This window comes from Balaenoptera physalus, assembly GCF_965194825.1.
Source record: "Balaenoptera physalus genome assembly, chromosome: 2".
Lineage (NCBI taxonomy): Eukaryota > Metazoa > Chordata > Mammalia > Artiodactyla > Balaenopteridae > Balaenoptera > Balaenoptera physalus.
The window spans coordinates 70,948,079-70,969,999 of NC_138883.1; positions in this window are offsets into that span (position 1 = coordinate 70,948,079).

The window sequence follows — 21,921 nt, forward strand, 5'->3', positions numbered from 1 at the left end:
CTGTACAAATCATTTAAGTTCTCTGGACCACAGTTTACACTGTCTTAAATTGAGGTTGGGATAGGCGTGGAATTAAAATGCCCCTATTAATTCTAAAATCCTATAATTCCAAGTACTTGAGCTGGATTTCAAAAATAAATGCAGAATATAAAATCACAAATTTGTAGAGCATTCAAATCATTACAATCATTTGCATGTGTGTTTATTACTGATTTTCTTTTAAAAGAAAAATAGTGGGAAAAGTCAGCTTTTATAGTCCACTTAAGATTTAAATTTCTTACATATGTTTTTATTAAAATGCATTTAATTTCAAGTAAACATGTGTTTAAATGAGTCACTAAAGCTGCCTAATTGAACCAGATTAACCCAGAATTGTATTTGACTTTTCTTGTACTAGAAGCTTGGAATTTTCAAGTTGAAGAAGAGAAAAAATAACTACTTATTCATTCTCCATTTTATGGTTGAAGAAATAAAACAAATAAGAGACAGATAACTTTAAGTGAGAGCAACGTGGTTCTAGAACCTAAGTCTATTGACTCCTAGACAATCTTTTTTCCACATATTTCACTATTTTTACTTTTATTTTTAACAACCTTGAAAATGCGTTCTCTCTCAGCCACTTTCTCTGTTCCCAATACCATATCTGACACTGTTAACTTTGACTGAAATTACCCCATTTAGTTTACTAGTGCAGTGTTGAACAAGCATCTCACATTGGATGATATCAAAATACAAATATGTTTGGTCTCCCACTACCAGTTTAAAATGCATGTAGAGAGAGAGGCTTCCCTCCTACCACTGTATGAAAATTCGGTAACCCTCATCATTTTTTAGTTCATGCCTCAGTCTCAGACATTCAACATTTCAGGTTATAGTACAGTTTCAACTCAGAAATATTAAGTGTTACTTCAAAACAGTAATCAATATTTGCATCTTCATTGAAATATAAGACTCTTCTCCTTTTAGGTGTGGTTTGCTTCTGCTTCCATTAATTAGCTGCTGTACTGAACTTAAAAGATCAGTGAATTTAGAAGGAACTTCTAAAAAGCTAAAGAGCAGAATTATTTCTATTTGGCATTAGTTACTGCTAATGCAGTTGCAAGTTTAAACTAAGTTTAAATTATAGAAAAAACATGAAGACACAGTAGTATTTTGCATATAGAAAACAAATAAAGAGAAACAATTAAAAGTACGTTACCAAACCAGGTTGGTTTCGCTCCACGCACAGCAAGCCAAAACAGATGCCGAGGTTTGCAGCAAACAGAGAGTTTCTCCGCAAGGCCAAGGAGACTGGAGAACTACTGTCAAATTTGCCTCCCTAAAGGTAAGGAGCTCAGGGTATTTACGGATAACAAATAAAGAAGCAGGGTGGTCTGAGGCGTGGGGAAAGGTGCAGTAATCGGTCTGCACACAGACATAACCAAGCTACAGGCCTCTGCGCGTTCTAAAGGTCACTGAGCATGCCCAGTTGTAAGGTCAGTGGCTCTATCTAGTCTTAACCAACTCGGCTTCAACTAGACACAGCTGACTCCAAGTTTCTGGAAAACAACTCGGGCAAACGTCTTATTGTTTACGCTACTTGCCTCTTGGAGCACAGGCAAGTCTTAAAATGACCTTGATTAGTGAAAGGCAGATGAAATGGATTCGGCTAATTATTATGCAGGGTTTCAAGTAAAACACTGATCTTTGACAAAGGAGGAAACACAGTACAACAGAGAAAATACCGTCTTTTTAACTAACGGTGCTAGAACAAGTAGATATCCACATACCTAAAGATGAATCCAGACACAGACTTTACACCCTTCACAACATAGATCTAAATGTAAAACACAAAACTATAAATCTCCTAGAAGATAAAGTAGGAGAAAATGGGTTTAGTGATGACATTTCAGATACATCTAAAGCATGATCAGTAAAATAAATAATTGATAAGTTGGACTTAATTAAAATAAAAATCTTCTGTTCTGTGAGAGACACTATGAAGTAAATGAGAAGGTAAGCCACAGACTGGGAGAAAATATTTGCAAAAAATAAATTTGATAAAGGACTGTTATTCTAAACATACAAAGAACTCTTAAAACTCAACCTTTAGAAAACAAGGTTTTCATCAGAGAAATGCAAGTTAAAACAACAGTGAGATACCACCACACACCTTTTAGGATGACAAAAATCCAAAACACTAACAACACCAATTGCAGGAGAGGATATAGTGCAACAGGAAATCTCATTCACTGATGGTGAGAATGCATACTGTGGAGTCATTTTGGAAGACAGCTTGTCAGTTTCTTGCAAAAGTAGACATACACTTACTTATACGATCCAGCAATCACACCCCTTGGTATTTATGCAAATGAGTTGAAAAATTACATCCACACAGTAATCTGCACATAGATGTTTATGTTAGCTTTATTCATCATTGCCAAAATCTGGAAGTAACCAAAATGTCCTTCAGTAGGCGAATGGATAAATAAACTATGGTATATTTAGACGATGGAATAATATTTAGTGCTAAAAATAAATGAGCTATCAAGCCATAAAAATACATGGAGAAATCTTAAATGCATATTACTCCATGAAAGAAGCCAATCTGAAAAGGCTACATACTGTACGATTCCAAAAATATGACATCTTGAAAAGGCAAAACTATGGAGACAGTAAAAGGATCAGTGGTTTCCAGGAATTAGGGGAGAGGGAGGGATAAATAGGCAGAACACATAGAATTTTTAGAAAGAGAAACTGTTTTGTATGATACTCTAACAGTGGATACATGTAATTATACATTTGTTAATACTCATAGAATGTACAACCCCAAGAGTGAACTCTAATATAAACTACGGACTTAGGATAACAATGATTTGTCAATGTAGTTCATCAGTTGTAACAAGTGTACCACTTTGGTGGAGAATAGTAATAGTGGGGAAGTGGGGGGGGGGGTTGGAGGGGGCAGAAAGTGTATGGGAACTCTCTGTACTTTCCACTCAATTTTGATGTAAATAGAAAACTGCTCTAAAAATTAAAGTCTATTTTTAAAAGATAAAGCAGAAGAATCTAACTTGATACATTTTAAAAAAGTGATTTCACAGAGGAATTGAAATTTTTGTAAGGTAATCACATAAACAGTTAGCTTTGGGCATATTCAGTTGGAGGTGAGAGTAAGTTTTTAATTAATTTTTAAAATAGATGCATAGCCTATTGAAAAATGAATTACACTACAAAAGGGAGGGAGAACAAAAACAAAGATAAGGCACTGATTGTAATTCATGTAAGGCTATTAATCTCAGGTCTGTTTTAAACAACCTCTAAAGATAAATGATCACTAACCAAAATATACACAATTACATCAAGATCACTCAAATGTGGTTTTTTACAAAATATGAACCAAAATATATCTACTTCACATTCATAAGCTAAATTAGATATGACTATATCATAATTACTAAGCAAAATATATTGTATAGAAAAAAGAGTGTGAAGGTACCATAAATGGTTAGATGCAAAATGTGTTATTAAAGCTGGGAAGATTCAACCTTAGGATGTCAACTCTCAGACTAGCTTTAATAAACCATATTTATCCTTTAGAAGCCAATGTAATGGTCAATTAGTAAAGTATTGCAAAGTAGAATATGTATATACCATTGAAACTTTAACAACATGGGTTTGAATGGCATGAATCCACTTGTATGTGGATTTTTTTCAATAGTAAACACTAGAGTACTACACAATCAGCAGTTGGTTGCATCCTTAGATGTGAAACTGTCCATAAGGAGTGACCATGGATATGGCGAGCTAACTACGTTATACTTGAACTTTCAATGCACAAGTCAGTGTCTCTAACCCCTGCATTGTTCAAGGGTCAACAGTACTTCCATGCGTATCAGTATATGCCTCTATAATAGGATTTATCACCATATAGTCAAACACTTTATTTAAATATACATATATCCTCCTGTGGAAGAATATGGCACAGTGGCTGTCATACAGTCAACTCTCAAATACATGAATATATTGAGCTATAGGAGAGAGTAAGGATAAGTATACTGTTTTCAAAATGTATTCCCTGAGCCGGTCACTTCATACTTTGAAAATATTATTCTGCTTAATTCCATTATTTATGACATAAGTCTTACTATCAATCACTTCCTTTGACCACACAATTCATAAATGGCACCAACAAGTTAAATTCAGGTATATATATATATATATATATATATATATATATATATATATCTCCAAAGCATTTGAACTTTCATTATACCACATACCTGGGAATTATATAGTTTCACTAACTCTTCTTACCTGTATGGGACTTGAGAATAAGAAATAGTAAGTGGCATGACCTGGGTAACAGGCAGACCTTAATTTAGTGTTAATTTGGCACAAAGAAAGAAAGAATTAGAGTTCAGTCTTTATTCTTTTTGTGTTCTGTATATATTAAAGAATCCTAACTAATAATATCTGGCTAAGCAAATGGCTGCAAACCTCTAAGACATTTTAGGTTAACAGTCAGTAGGAAACGGAAAAAAATGACCAGTGTGCCAAAGAGCCTCCAGTAAACAACTGAAATAAGTTGCTATGACAAGATTTAGGAAAAAATGTTCCTTGGGAATTCTAGAAGCCAAAAAAGACTGTAGCCTTGATGTTACTCATAGAGAAACAGTGAGATTATTATTCCATTGTCCTTCAAGGTATTTACTGCATAGGTCATCCCTGTCTGAGGTAGGTACTGATGATGTGTGCTATAAACACAAACTGGTCACTCTGACATGGGAAGTGAACAAGTTTAAGTGACAATGTTCTGTTTGTTGGTTTATTACAGAGAATGAAGACATCCTGATACAATAGACCAGATTATACATGAAAGGCTAAAAAGAATATTCTTATTAAAAAAGAAAAAGAAAAAGAAAGTTACAGATTTTACATAATCTTGGGCCTTATTTGCTCCTTAGCAGACATGATTGAGAAATTTTTACATACTTAAAATAAACATTGAAGAGTTTCAAACCAATGCCCAACCATGGTTATTTTAATAAGTGAAATTAACCAATAATAGCCAGACTTGAAATTACTTGCAGATTAAGATACAGACAAGGAAATATTGCCACCATAAAAAGGAAGAAATGGGGCTGAAGCTCAACCATCTGGTACCTAATGTGATTCCTGTATCTGTGCAGGAAGAGAAAATTGAAGCATGTTTAGGTGTGGCTATCAATGGAGACCAAGAATTTGTCATAAATCAGAGACAGCATGATGACTGGGTACATCTAGAACAGTGCCCCCAAACGGGGTCTCTACATTTTGCTCTCTTCTCATGTAATTTCTGCTTTGGCAACTAAGATATGTGAAAATCAGGGCACCAACCTTGCCAGGCTGTAGCTAGCCATTTCAAACTGGAGTTTACAATAAAAATCTGTTAAGTTATTGACAAACAGAAACACAAATCATAGAAAAAAGAAATAAAAGTAGCTCTACACAACCAGTACCAGGTTCAGGCCCATCTTAGGGAGAATCTAAAACTTCTGAAGTCACATCATGTCATCCAAGGCACAAAATCAGAAGCTGGAATGAGTTTTTATGTTACAGAATAAGTCAACAAGTATTTAAAAAGTCAGGAAAACAAAAGGCATATCTTAGCTTTTTTTCAGTACAAGAAAAAGAAAGGATTAAGTTACTGAATCTTCTCCAAATGAACATTACACTCAAAGAGCAAAACAAAATGAAAAATAGACAATTCCAAGATAAAGAAGAACATAGTAAAAGATCACCTTGGTGCTTAGTTTATAGATCTATGCCACGGTCAGTTATATAACAGAACTGAAAAAGAAAAAAAAAGTGGTATCATTGCAGAATCATCGAGAATCATTCTTCACTATATTTTGGGACTAATGCAAAATAGAAAATGTACAAAACAGACAAGTATTACCCTAGCAGTTTAAGTTCTTTTTAGTTTAATCACTTTTATGTATATATAATACATGTAAATTTCTCCCAATGGGAAGACCTTTTTTTAAAGTGATGGGAAGATTCAAGGGCATGCCTTTTGTCACAATATATATTTTAAAAAATATCTTTTTCTTTCTCTGCAGATAGTGAGTTCCTATTTACAGAAATGGCCAAGAAAAAAATATCTGAGATTTCAGAGACAGTTTGCAGTATCTGAGAGGTTGGAGTAGATGAACTCTAAGGTACTTTCCAAATTTTACTACCACCACTGCTAAGAAATGTCATTGTCATTGTCATCCTTAGTATCATAAGGAAGCGTGATACTTATTATATGCCATGCCCATGTTAAATATTAATTTTTATAAATTTAGGCAGAAAACTCAAATGGGATGCTTTGTTCCAGTCTCAGAATAGGCTCTCTAGCATAAGGTAATTTTGAATGCCTCAATTCTCTGCTTCTTTTATTCTTGTCTAATTACATATCTGTTAAGCAAATAAATCTAGGTTTAAAGTGAATATAAATGATGGCACAACGATGATGCAGTCATATCACTCTTAATGTTTATTCTTGATAACTTGAGATTTTTAAGGTATCACATGGTTTAGCAAGCCATATGTTTGTCATCTATTTTAATTAATAAAGTGATACACAGGAATCTTTTATAAGAAAGAGCAAACGTTGTAAAAGAGTATCTCCTTTTAATCTCTCCCCAGCTACCCAAAGAAGCACCAATAACATCAGCACCTCCACAATAATTGCATCCCTTGCAAATAAAGGGTTATAGTATTATGGTAGGAGGAGACTGAATTAGGAGAAGATTGGAGAAATTTGGCTTATAAAAACTGCAAATAATTTCTTTCTGAGATAGGTTTAAATGGGAACCCACATGACCAACAGATTTTTTTAATATTCTGCCTGACAAGCAGTCTCCTTATTTTTGAACAAAAAACCACAGTCAAGACATTTGGTTACTATTACATAAATCCTTTTATAAGTATAAATATTAGTGTGTTATAAAATTATTTTCTTAAATGTAAAAGATACACAAAAAGCACTTAATAAATATTTTTGAAAGAACAGATGAGATTGCTTCTTAGTTGTTCACTAAAAGAGCATACATAATAAGTTGCAGACTCTCCTAACCAACTCTCAAAACTAGTGGACAAATACACAGATATAGAAAACAATAAACTGTTTAACATACCTATACCAATTGAAATGTGCAGAATCCTGGAAGTAGATTGTAATATCCAGTGGAAGTGGTCTGTAATTTCCAGTTTTAGAAATATGAACAAGGAACAAAACATTAAAAAGGGAAAATTTATTATTTGTCAATGTGAACAATAATCAAGAGACTAAATAGGCAAAATAAGACATAGGTTGATAAATATGAAGCCGTAAGTACAGGCCTTGGCCATTACACCAGAATTAATTCTCAAAATAAAATTTAAAAGAGATTATACCTTCAGAAATTACCAACGGTTTCTTTTAATACACGTTTAGTTGTAAGTTTCTATACAGTACGTTGATTGGAATTCCGTGTGGTCTTCATTGTATTAAAACTGCAGGCAAAAGTTTGTCTAAGCCTCCAGATGTGACACTTTGATGCCTTAGAGTGAGGATTGTTTCAAGAGATGGTGGGTCGAAAAATAGAAATAGACATCAGCAGAAGAATCTAGGCTAATATTGAATCAAGAAGACAGCAAGCAGCTAACTTAAGGAAAATGAAAAATGAGGGATTTAAAAGAAACTGAATACAATTAAACTAAAACAAAAACAACAACAGAAACCTCACAGTTTCATGACAAACAATAGCACTATTTTGTGTTCACCCAGCCCATTTTATATATACCAAATGTCTTGGTAGAAATTATTGCATTAATCCACATAACAATAGGTCTCTGATATGGATTAGAAACCGATGGTATTATTCCTGCTTAATAGTTGCTAAAAGTTGCAATTTCAAAAGCAGTTCAGTGACTTTCTGAGTAAAATCAGAATCCAACCACAAATTTTAATTTCCTGATCTATTTCCTAGCTTGTATTACCAATAGGAAAGGTTTTAAATGTCTTTCCCTATTCAATTGACTTAACATTTCACTATTTGCTAGTCAGTTTGTTTTTTTTAAACAACAACAAAAAAACTTCCAGTGAAAACCATTACTTCTCTTTAACTTCTGAGGACTTCAGAGTAAACAACATTACAGAAGAGACATAAGCAAGGATGCTATTATCATAGGCTAGGAACACCCAGACAACAAAAGGCATTATTACCTGTCAGCTCTTTTGAAAGGAAAATATGTAATATATGTCTAAACATCAAGCTGATGGAATAATATATATTGACCTGTGACAACGATTTAAAATATTCCCCCCAACACCACCTTTCATATTAGATCTTCATTGAAAGACAACACTAGCATAAATCACCCAATTACAATAAATGTCAGTGAATTCCTCTCACTTCAAGACAGTAAGGCAGTGTCACTTTACTTCACTGTGGCCATCACAGGCACACCCAAGGTAGCCATGTCTCAGAGTCATGTTGTAAAACTAAATAAAAAATAAATAACACAACTTGCATAATGACTGATGGCCTCGGGTTATCTCCATGATAGATAGATGATAAATAGATGATAGATAGATAGATAGATAGATAGATAGATAGATAGATAGATAGATGATAGAGATAGATTTAAAAAAATGGATGTCTTCTTTTGATTATGTTGAGTAATTGATGCTCATTAGACAAAAAACTATGATTTTTATTATTTGTTTTTTCAGCATCAGCAGAAGGAAAACAGGAAAATCTTAGCAGGGTAAGAGCAGCCTATGTGTTAAGGATTCCTGAGTCTGCAAAGGACAATGCTTTCCAGTAATTATTAGCACAGAGAAGATGCTCCTACTGTTCCCAAACTTTATAACACACTGTTAGTCATCATGCTTCAAGTGAAAACATTCTGGAACAATCTTAAACTATCTGGCTTCTAAGCCATCCAGCCTGTCAACATCTGAAAATCAATGTTATCAGTATCTCTTCTAGTGGGAGGATTACTTTAACAGGGGTATCTCCACAGTCATCCTTGGCACACCTGGTCACAGGAACGCATGATTTACACAGCTGCACAGTCGGGGTTTGTGTTGAAAGAGATTTTAGCAGATGAGGCATAAAATTTGAAAATATGCAGCCAGGGAGATGGGTAGTATGAAACCCTCTGTTCTGCAAACAGTAGTCTTCTTCAGATTTTGTTCATAAGTCTTTCCAGCTAAATAGAGAGGTGACAAAGTTCTGAAAGAGTATATGAGGATGCTGAAAAATATAGATTAGCTATCACAAGTTGGCACAAATGCTCAGCATTTAGATGTTTAATTATATGTAACAGAATTGAATAAACACATCGGTCAGGATAATATTGGAAAACAAAAGACATGAATATGAACGTTGGCACATAAAAACATGTTAGGGACAAATTTAGAAAAGATTACACAAAGGTATCTATGCCTATCTTAGTTGGCAGGTAAAGTGGGAGTTAGAAATGTAGGGGAGACCATGCAGGAGATTAACCTGGCTGTGCTTGTCTTTCGACCTGAGGTGTTGTGCAAATTTGCTCTATTAAAAAAAAGGGGGGGGGACTTCCCTGGTGGCACAGGGGTTAAGAATCCGCCTGCCAATGCAGGGGACACAAGTTCAAGCCCTGGTCCAGGAAGATCCCACATGCTGTGGAGCAACTAAGCCTGTGCGCCACAACTACTGTGCCCGTGCTCTAGAGCCCGTGAGCCACAACTATTGAGCCCGCATCCCACAACTACTGAAGCCCACGTGCCTAGAGCCTGTGCTCTGCAACAAGAGAAGCCACTGCAATGAGAAGCCCGCACACCACAACGAAGAGTAGCCCCCGCTAGCCGCAACTAGAGAAAGCACGCACGCAGCAAGGAAGACCCAATGCAGCCAAAAGTAAATAAATAAATTTACAAAAAAAAAGGGGGATAGCAATCATGAATTTGTTAATGTACCTTCTTCTGTGCATGGCTTAAATCAGCACTATTGTACCCAGTTAAATTCCAATTACTGAATAATAATTTGATTGTACTGTATCCTTGAAGAGAGTATCAATCCATAAAAAAAAATCTTAGGATGATACCATGAACCAATTTTCCTTTCTAAATAATATTATTTAGTTAATAAAAGCACTTTTTTTATTGTAATATTTTTAGTGGAAAATATTATGGAACGTTAATGTATTGAAATGTCATTTTACCAACTCAGTGCTAATAATATGTTATATACGTTATGTACTGTACACGTTAATAAAATAAAATGGTGAAATTTGAATCAACTCAGCCTAGACTCCAATTACTCCAAGAAGCCTTCCAACATGTTCCAACTTTAAGTAATAATTCACTTTTCTGGGGTCTCAGAGCAATTTAGTCATACCTGTTTTATGAAAAAAAATTGTCTTTCAGCAGTTCCATACATGTAACATGTACTTTATCTCTTCTGTTCCTCGAGAAAGTTTTAAGGACTGGAGCTTTAACTGATTTATTTTTTAAATGGCTTATATTTTAACAAGCAGTATTTTTAAATGGATGAATGGTGCAGTAGTATTAAGGTATTAGGATACCTGTCAGGGCTATGATTCTCTTCTGGAGTACCATATTAGCTTCTTTCAAGGTTGTTGACAGAATTCAGCTTCTTGTGGTTGTAGAACTGAAGTCCCTGTTTTCTTGACACATTACTCTCTTCAAATTCAAGCAAAGGAGCATTGAATTCTTTTTGTGCTTTGAATTTCTCTAAATTCCCTTTCTGCCTTGTCTTGTGCTTTTAAGGGATCATATTGGACCCCTGCTGCTGGATAATCCTGGATAATCTTCCTGTTTTAAATTCAACTGATTAGGAAATTTAACTACATCTACAAAGTTCTTTTTGACATGATATATTCACATATTCACAGTCTGGTGATTGGGGTGTAGAATCTTATTGGGAGCCAAACTCACCTGCCATATGCATCTTGCCTGAAATTTCATCATCTGTTATATATTTATTTGAATACATAAGCAGACTTCTATTAGATTATTATTCCTAAACATGACAATATAGTCATTATTCACATTCACATTTTAGTGTGAGTTAAGTAAGAATATTAACTTTTAAAAACTGAAATTTGCCCTAAGGAATAAGAACTGTAGACATGAAAAGGAAAATATAGGATGAAAGTGTGATTTTATAGCATGGAGAGGTATTTCCCAGAGGAAAGCTAAAGGGTGGAATACTGACATGTGGCATTCTTGAAAGGGATTCTAGAAAGTAGAAGAATGAGCGGACAGAGACAATAAAGAACCATGAAGCAGTTTTCCTATGGGACGTGAATGATAGTAATGAGCTAAGTAAGTTAAGCAGAACTTAGATATCCCTCCTCTTTTATCAGTAACTCAAACACCACACACACACACACACACACACACACACATACACACACACACGCCTAAATAGAAATAGAGGTACAAGAAAATATTCCAATAAGTTGCTGTAGTTGAAAAACCTCTTTCTTTCCCCTGGAGCATTGTATAGTGTTTTCATAAAATAACAGCAGAGTTGGTGTTGAGGGAAAGGGGCATTTAGAGTAGAGGGAAGATACAATATACAACTGTTTCTAATGGTTTTAAAATACCCCTTAACTTCCAGGAATAACCTTGTCTATTCAATCATTGTAATGTATATTTAAAGAAAGAAATCATTTTCTTTTGGAACAAATATTAAGTTCACAATAATCCAATCATAACCTTAACAGGGAGAAGAACCACTCTCTGCTTCATTTCTCTGCACTATAGTATTTAATCTTTTTCTGTTGATAGTTACTGCATGCAATTTTCATTAGAAGACTTTTAAACAGCAAAAGTTACATTTGGAGGCAGCAGCCGATTCACAGCAGCTCTTTAATATTTGGTCACTTCATAATTAGATTGTAACTTTACAAGAAAGCACATACAAGGCACTGGGTCACAGATTTAAAGTTATAAAACCAATAAAATCATCCAGGGCGTATTATTATTTTGAAATGATTTATAAGCAATTTCATTTTACTGCCAAACATTTTTATAATTTCTTTCCCAAAGACATGTGTTCAGCAAGATTTGTGTTTGTCTTTGCATTTAATCATGTTTGCAGTCCTTTTTTGAATTTACAATTAATCCTCTTTACATTTATGTAACACTATTCTAAACTTTTTCTCCCTAAATTTATCTTAGTGGGTGATTGCTTATTATAATTTTATAATGTTTTAATTATTATGTATACATAGTCCTTTGAGGATCCTGACAGAAAGTATTTTATAATTTTATTATCTTATTGCGCAAACATTTGCAAATAATATATTCATAAAGTCTGAAACATGTAAACACGACACAGATTCTAATGCTGCTCAGAAAACCACTGGATCAGGAATATTTTATGTAAATGTAAATTAGCATTTTACATACTACTGGTCAAACTGCATGTGATATGCACCTGAATTTAGTCACCTTACCTCAGATGGTTAATAGATCTGGCATTTGCACATCAACACAGAATACAGCAATGGACTGATGAGTCTAAAAGAGTATGGACTGCTTGTTTTGGTAGTGGTGGTATTCTAACAAAAGTAAAGAAAATAGAAGTTTTAGGAGAACAATGGGTATGAGAATGAGGAACCTTGTAATAGTTCTCGTAATAGTTGAACTTATCAACATATCATTTAAGCTCTAGGATTTGTTTAGCATGTGTGAGAAAGTGAGGCTGAGCTAGAGCAATACCACTGTACTTTCCAGTTCTGAAAATATAAGTCTGTGGATTGAAGTGTGCGCTCCCTGTCCTTAAGCTATTATATGAGTGTCAGACAGGTAACTTGGCAGAAAAATTAACTTTTTTAAAACATTAAAATGATTTAAAGGAAAACCATATACAATAATGGTTAATAATGCAAGCTCCACGTTTATCTTTCTTCCCTAAGTTAACTTTCTGCCCTAAGTAGTTTGATTAATGTCACTGTTCATTCCATATCAATGGAAATATTTTGAGATAATTAACAAGCAAATTTGTTATTTAAAATGAGAACATTAAAAATGATAACTAGAAAGAATATTAAACATTTATGCAATTAGTTATAGGAATCCTGATAGGAGGAATGAACACAATCAACATACTAGTTCTGACGTGGGAAACTTGAAAAATGAGAAACACAGAAAAAAAAAATAACACAACAGAAAAGTTTAGGAAAGTTCATCCCCCCAGAGGTGATTCATTTGCCAAACATGGCAAAGGAGTTTCACTAATTCCTTATTATGAGTGGTTATAAGTCCATATTAGAACTCCTCTCAGTGTTTCTGGTTCAGACAGTGAAGTTAGCACATATGTCTTTTCCTCCTCCTTACCAAAAGCCCACTGAAATGGCAGATACATTTTTTAAAAATAAAACAAACACATACAAGCATTGTGAACAGGAAGACCAGTAGATATGATCTTAATAACAGACAAAATAGAGTAAAGAAAGCCACAGTCCACAAAAAGGAGCAAGTGACAACAATAGACATGGGAGCAATGCTCTTTAGTGGGAAAAGGATTCAGGGATACAAACCTAGTGACAGTGGTTACATTGTGCAGAAGTCTGAATGGGACAGAAACAATGTAAATAATTTAAAGATTTTCTATATGATTGCAAGACTAGGCTGCCACATGCAAGCTGTCTGCATGCAAGCCCTGAATTGGCAGAGACCCTGGTTACTCCCAGACATAACTAAAGAACTCTCAAAAGAAACTGAACAATGTATCAGGGAGGACTAGGGATTCTAGTGTTGGTGTTAGCATGCCAGATATTTTCCACTTTTTACTTAATCCAATTTTATTTATTTATTTTTGGAAACTAGATCAAAAGCTAGCTCTTCTATCTGCTCCCTACTCACATGTCATTAATGGAAATGCTGAGAGTCAGCCCTCCCATCCAAAAGAGTAACAATTTGGGGAAACTGACTTACAGAAAGGTAGAGGAAAGCAGTATCAGTCACTTGTAATTTGAGAAATATTTGAAGATGTGCCTCACCCAAACATTAAAAGTACCAAAGAATGTACATGATGCAATATCAATGAAAGAGCAGGCATAATCTACAAGTGTAATAAAAAGAATTCTAGGATGACAACAGTGCAGCTTACAAAGAAATTAGAAAAAATTAGGGTACGTTTGTCCATCTTTTCTTTTTCTTCTTCCAGCATATGAACCTCCTATTTCATTAAGGAAATGTGTTAATATGTTACTCTTGGGGGGAACATTGTAACAGATCAACAACTCTGCAGGTCATTCCACTGGTGGTGGTATGGTATCCATTAACCAGTGGCAGTAATGTCATCAGTGACATATGTTGTCAGGTGGTGTTTGGGTCAGTATCAATGTCCAATTAACGCTACAGTAGCTCTCCAACAAATGCACTGTAGTGACATTGGCTGTAGTCTTGGCTTTTAGTGTGGGCTTGTACTGGCCATACACTTTTCTCAGAAATTTCTTCAAGTGTCTCTATTCTCAGATAACATGATTTTCTATGCTGTAAATCCTTTAGACTATACAATAAAAGTTCTTAGAACTAATAAGTGAGTATAGCAATGTCACCAGAAACAAAATCAATATACAAAAATCAATTGTATTTCTACATGATAGTAATAAACAAATAATAGTCAAAATTTTAAAAGTGCCACTTAAAATAGTTCCCCCAAATAATAAAATAGTTAGATATAAATTTAACAAAATATGTACAGGATCTGCATGATGAAAACTACAAAACATCAATAAAGAAAGCAACATCTCTAAATAAAAAGAGAAATATATCATGTTCATGGATCATAAGACAATATTCTTAAAATGTTATTTTTTTTCAAACTGACCTATAGATTTAATATAATCCAAACTAATACCACAACAGGATTATTGTAAATATTGACAAGATGACTACACTTCATATGGAAAGGGAAGGGAATTAGAATAACAAAAATAGTTTGCAAAAAAGAGCAAAGTTGGAAGATTCACACTATCTGATATAAAGCTGCAGTAATCACAACAGGTGGTATCAGTGAAAGGATGGACATGTAGATCAATGGGACAGAATATCCAGAAACAGAGAAACACAAGTATGGTCAATTGATTTTTGTCAAATATGCAAACGCAAGCCAGTGTTTAAAACAAGCTTTTTAACAAAAGTTGCTGGAATATTTGCATATCCACATGCAAAAAAAGAAAAAAAAAAGCTTTGACCAGACCTCTCATCTTATATAATAATTAACTCAAAACAGATCATAAACCTATAAAATGTAAAACTCTAACACTTGTAAAGGAAAACATAGGAAATCATTTTGGTGACCCTTGGAACAGGCAAAGGGCTCATATATATAATATCAAGAGCATGATTCCCAAAGAAAATATTGATAGATTAGACTTCATCAAAATTAAAAATATATTTTTTTCTGTGAATGATACTGTTAAAAGAATTTAAAAACAAACTACAGATTGGGAAAAAATATTTGCAAAGGTGATATCTCACAAGGAACTTGGATCCATAAAATAAAAAGAATTTTCAAAACTCAAAAATAAGAAAACAACCCAATAAAAAAATAAGAAAAATATTAGAAAAAAACCCCACTTCACCAAAGAAGATATATCGGTGGCAAATAGGTATATGTAAAAATGTTCAATATCATTAGTCATTAGGGGTAATGTGAATTAAAACCAAAAAGAGATACCACTGCACATCTATTAGATCAGCAAACAACAACAACCTGATAAAGCCACACGTGCTGGTAAGTTTGCGAAGCAACCATTACTTTCATACATTGCTGGTAGCAATGTAAAAGTGGTACAGCCAAGAGTTTGGCATTTTCTTATAAAATTAAACATATATTTACCATATGACCCAACAATCTCCCTCCTAGGTGTTTACCCAAGCGAAATAAAACTTATGTTCAAGAAAATCCTGTACATGAATGGTCATAGTAGTTTTATTCATGTGATCTACAAACTGGGAACAACCTAAATGCTCTTCGGCTGGTGAAAGGATAAACAAAGTTTGGTAAATTCATACAATGCAATATTACTCAGCACTAAGAAGGAACAAATTATCAATACAAGCAACAGTACATACATATTTCAAGTGCATTATAAGAAGGGAAAGATGCCAGGCTCAAAAGGCTACGTGCTTCATGATTCCATTTGTATGACATACTGGAAAAGGCAAAACTACAGAGAATAAAATCAAATGGTAGATGCCAGGTTTTAGGGATAAGGAAAGGGGTTGATTACTAAGGGCAGCACTGAGAAATATTCTGTATAATGGCATTGCCCCATACCTTGATCATTGTGGTAGTTACACAACTCTATGCATTTGTCAAAACACAAGGAATACTATATACCAAAACTGAAACCAAGTAGAACACTGCAGGGCCCTCCCAAGTACGAAGGCTCCTCCATGTCCTCTGCCTCTAGTTTATAGAAGAGCTGAAGTCTCTCAAGCCTCCTGAGTCACAAAACAGTATACTCAAAACAGTTAATGATTTGGACAATAGAGTCACAGAATCTTTCAGCGTCTGATGCACATTCCTGAGTTGTTTTACAGATACTGTAACTGTCACCAGAGGGAAAAAGCTAATTGTGTGATGACCAGACTATAGCCATGACATAAGCTGCTCCATCTTGAGCAGTACTGAATCTTTGGCTAGCACAATTCCAAGAACTGGCCTCAAGAGAATAGGATTAATAAACACTATTGCCATAATAATCTGTATCTTTGTGGGCATCAAAATAATTGTAGCTTGTTCTGCCAGTATATATAAGTGGGTAACTAAAATTGTTAGCAAAGAGATGCTACAGACCCACATCTACATCTTCCACTCTAAGAATATGGTGCCCTGTGTCAGCATGAAGAAGTTACAGAAGAGAGACCTTCACCCATAATCCCACAGAAATGGAATAATGTCTGACGGTGGGGATTTGTAAACAGCTCTTTGCAGGCAGCAGCTCTGTGCAGGAGGCCCCTTTTGTCTTGTCACTTTAGCAAAGCTACATTTTTAACTAACCGTTATACCAGATGCCCCCATGCTTAACTAGCCTCCACCCCAAGCACAACTTTCAAATTTTTTGATTACATGATACCTTGCCTAAACTGTTGATTCTTCTTTTAGATCAAAGAAGTAGAAATTAAGAATAAGTAATTAACGGATGACTAGATCTTTTCCCCAGTTTCCCCTTCAGTAATTTCACGAGCAGGTGGTATGAACAATATAGCATCTAAAGAAAGATCACAAGGAGTGAACAAGCCTGTACACAGTGGGAAATGGCAAAGAATCTGGTCCCCTAACTCAGCGATTAACTGAGATTAGTTCCCCCCTTTTCCCTTTAAAAACTTTCATGGCTGAGCAGAATCTTCAGAGTTGGTTCTGCAACAGGACACAAATCTGCCTTGTCCCCAGGTTGCCAGCCTCCTGAATAAAGCAATCTTTCCATTCCCACCAGCACCTGTCTCTCGAGTGTTGGCTTTTGAACAGAGAATAGCCAGACCTGAGTTCGGTAAAAAAAAAAATGAGTGCATTTTACTGTATGTAAATTTAAAATGTGTCAAAAATTAACAGGGTAATTTTAAAATATATTACTTAAAGTATTAAACATTATCAATGATAAAACTGGAAAGCAGGAAAACTGCTGAGGAAACACCATAATAATAATGAGTCAGTAGATGTTTATATTTGATTTATAAAGAGAAACAGTAATATAACCATATTGTTTAGAGTTACTGAAGTAATCAATAAAATTAAAAAGGGAAAATGTTTATCCCTGAGAATGCATTATGGAGAGAGTTTTATATATATAAATATATATACATGTACTATGTAGTGTTTACATTTTATAAATGTATTCATAAGAGTTATATTGAGTTAAGATGAGAGATGGTTTAGAGTAAACTGATCTTATTTAATGATGTGAGTTTAGTAACATTTATACAATCCTTTTGGCATCTTCATAATATGTGAAGATAAAGAAAGCATTTTTTTTGTTTGTTTAAAGTTTATTTCTGGATCTGTTAGACCCCAAATCACAATTATTTATGAATCTTGTAGGTAAAGCAAACAGAAAATGTAAGCAACATTCCGAATACAACCATATCTCAGTCTTATTTTTGTCAGTTTGTGCTGCATGCTTCTTTGCAGTCTGTAAAGTAGTCCATTTGGGAACTTGGGGAGTTCTGAAAGCTCTAACAAACAGTAATTAGTCCACTAAAAGATGAGTGTCTCATAGATTTTGTACATGACATAAAATTCTCAATACAGCAAAAACATTATGGATCCTACCACGGAGGGCATAGATCGCAAGAGCAGTCTGGTAAGACAAGCTGCTGTTTGGAAGCAAAGCATACATCTTTACCAACTTTTTTAGTACATTTTTTTCTATAAACTCTCAGGAAATCCTACCAAATATTATTCAGGGCCTGATAAATATATTCTTGTCATTTCTAAATATACCATTTTTCTCATAGTAAAGATGGTTTCCATCATAAGGTATTATTAAATAATATACTACTGTCATGAGAAATGCTTAGAAAACTGCCCATATTTTCTTGGTATTTGTTTTGCACATTTCAACCGTATTAAAACCAACTTTCTGTCAACTTTCATTCTTGGAAACCAAAGATTACCTATTGATTCTGAAAAAGACTCTGCCTACTAAAACAAGCACAAGTTATAAGACCTGGTAAGTTAAAATCATTGACCTCTCTATAAAAGCTTCAATCCTATTTTGGGGAAGGTATTTTTTTATTTGACATGGATTTTCTACATTTAAAACAGGTTTTGTTTTTTGCATGTACTTACTGAATTCAATTAATTTCATGATAAAACCAGAAGGAAGATCCCAAGTGTGGCATTATGCAAACAAAACATTTGTTGAGAAATAATTCACAGCCCCCTTTATCCTATTTCTTGCGGTAGAAGGCATGCTGATTAATATATCAGTATTCTGAACCTGTCTTTTTATTTGAACAACATTGCAACAATAAACCAGAGATGGAAAGCTTATTGAGGGAGGGGAGGAATTACATTCCAACAAAGAAGTAGATTTCATTTTAAGTACACAGGGGGTTATTGTACAAGAAAGTAGAAAAATATATTTTAAAAAAATACAGCTTGGCAGTGGCCTTTATGTCTAGAATATTACTTTCTCAATATAACCCCCATTGAGGCAAAAGTAATATTAACAAATAATAAAGTTTTGCTGTAATTCTTAGTATTTTAATAAACGTAGTTATAACATGCCAAGTAAATTAAACTCCTTAATCTTTTCCCCCTATTTTACTACAACATTGCATTGCTGTATTTGGAAAATGATCATTCTACAAGCAAAGTTACTAATCATCTCAGACTGATTACAAAGAAAAAGTCTTCTTGATTTCTCATGACCCCTAAGCTGAAGTCTTTGAATCAGAGATTAAAGCTTAATTATTTTGATGTACCAGTTCAGTGTTATCAATCTGGCCTCTTCACTTTACACTTTGAAAGTGTAAATTGCTTGAGTAAAGTAGGTGAACGCTCTGTCCTTTCTTTTTTTTTAAAGAATTCACATTTTCAATTTCTAGATGAAAAATAATACCTTCACTAAATGCTAATCATACTTTCTGCTGACAGAGATAGAATAAACCCCGAGATTATCTACAATACTAAGGGGAGAGCGCTATGCATAAATCAATATTGCCTCTACCTATATTACTAATCTTCCAAAGTTTTTTGAAAAAATGTAGACCACTTTGAGATAAGGTTTAAAGGGCCCTCTCAATCTTAAAATATAGTTTTCTTTGCTAAACTACTTTAAGCTGAACTATTTTAAGTATAACAAATAATCTGAGAACAGTCTGTACCCCCTACCACATCACTATTGTCTACTTAGTACTGCTCCACACAGGTAACCGTGTCAGTTCCATGCATGAACTTCCAGAAATATTCTGTGCTACATAAATATTGCTTTATAGAAATTCCAACATGAAACATCTTAAATTTTTTTCTTGAAAACCATAGGTTACATATTGATCCATATCAATACATATAGATTTGGTATGTTATTCTGTTAGGTAAAGGTTCCATAATTTATTTAAATTGTCACTTCAGACGCGTCCAGAAACAGTTAAGTCCTGACATTGACCCCAGTCACGTTTTTTAAATTGAAGTAGAATTGATTTATAATATTATATTAGTTTCAGCTGGACAACATGGTGATTCAATATTTTATAGATTATACTTCATTTAAAGTTATTGTAAAATATTGGCTATATTCCCTGTGCCGTACAATATATCTTTGTAGGGCTTCCCTGGTGGCGCAGTGGTTGAGAGTCTGCCTGCCGGTGCGGGGGACACGGGTTCGAGCCCTGGTCTGGGAGGATCCCACATGCCGCGGAGCAACAAAGCCCGTGAGCCACAACTACTGAGCCTGCGTGTCTGGAGCCTGTGCCCCGCAACAAGAGAGGCCGCGATGGTGAAAGACCCGTGCACCGCGATGAAGAGTGGGCCCCGCTTGCCGCAACTGGAGGAAACCCTCGCACAGAAACGAAGACCCAACACAGCCAAAAATTAAAAAAAAATTAATTAATTAATTAATTTAAAAAAAGAAACAAAAAAACAAAGGCTGCTCACTAAAAAGACTTTCCTTTTAAAAAAAAAATATATATATATCTTTGTAACTTATTTATTTTATACATAGCTAGTCTATTATTGTTCTTCCTTATGGTGACTTTCCTTTCATGGCCCTTTAATTCCTTCCCTGCCAGCCATGCACAAAAGAAAGGAATCTCATGTAAGCTTGCTTGAGTTCAAATTTTGGCTCCACCAGTTTTTCACCATGAGAATATTGGGTAAATTATTGAGCTTATCTGAGCCTCAGTTGATACTTCTGTAAACATGGTATAATAATGACTCATGAGTTTTATAAATCAGAAAATTCATTAAACATATTTAGCACAGCCCCTGGCACATTCCTAAGTGCTTTATAAATAGAGTGGATATGGATACTTTTACTCCCAGAAGCCTACTGGAACAGGAGGTAAAAAGCCTCACTCTGTACAAAGTTTCAAACACAGTATTCTCCAAAAGTATCTATAGCCCTGGCCCTGACCAGTGCCAATCTAAAGAATGGGTTTCTTTGCACTGCTCCTCTCACAACAGGCAGGGATTTTCCTAACACCTGCATAACTTCAATGAGCAGGTGGGTCTTGTCACAACAGGATCCAGCTCTAAAAATGAATAGGCTCTTCCCATTCAGGGGGAGTAAGTTGCCAATATCTTTTAAACTGCAGATTCAAACTCCAAGACCTCACATACCCAAATAATCTCTATATGAAAATTAATTTACCTAGATCAAGCAGTCCAACTGACTGGTTTACATGCAGATAACTTGCATGCATAACAGTTAACGCCTTTCTCCCTGCACTGTGGATTCAACTGTGGTCTGTAAAGTGATATGTCATTCCCTTATCCCCGGAACTAAACAGACAATCCCCATTGTGCTTGCACTTAATTGCTCTATAAGTAAATGAGCGTGGTGAGGGGGTGAAATTAGGCCCCATTCCCTTCTGTATGCATATAACTTGGAGTGAAGATGAGATAGAATCTACTTCTCTTGTTCTCTGTGTAGTCTTGGTTTTTGTGTGGCACTAATGTTTGTGTCTTATGTCATCTCATTTATTTCTACAATATACATGTGTAAAGTGAATATTATCATCCCCATATTACAGAAAAAGGATCAGAAGCTTGAAAAGCATAGATAATTTCCTCAAGGTCACAAAACCATTAAGTGACAGAGTTAGCACTCAAATCTAGGTTTCATTGACTGCAAGGTCTGTGTTTTTCCACCACATTCCATTGTCTCTAATGAATAAAGAAAGATGTTCTGTGTGAAACTGACTAAATTCTGTAAGGGTCTTAACTAAACCAG